Raw genomic sequence first — 295 nt, 5'->3', positions numbered from 1 at the left:
TGGGGCTCTTTCCCGGGCCCTTGGGAGGCTGAGGGGACCGACGGTGTCTCGGTGTCACCTGTACCCTGGGCACGCCTCGCCCCTGGGGTCACCACACGGTGACCCGAAGCGGCACCACCAACCTCTGGTGGGGTGGACGGCCAGGCGAGGCCGCGCGCTGGGAAGCTGCAGGTCACGGCACCATTACGGGGAGGAGGGAAGAGAAGCGGGGCAGGGCGCCGCGGGCAGGCGAGCACCCTGCGGCTCGAAGCGCTGGTGCCTCTGGCTGGGCCCAAGGGGGAAAGAGCCTGACTGG

Source organism: Pygoscelis adeliae, unplaced genomic scaffold (genome assembly GCF_000699105.1).
Source record: "Pygoscelis adeliae isolate BGI_AS28 unplaced genomic scaffold, ASM69910v1 Scaffold482, whole genome shotgun sequence".
Taxonomy (NCBI): domain Eukaryota; kingdom Metazoa; phylum Chordata; class Aves; order Sphenisciformes; family Spheniscidae; genus Pygoscelis; species Pygoscelis adeliae.
The sequence above is the reverse complement of the archived record's forward strand: the minus strand, read 5'-3'. Positions refer to the sequence as shown.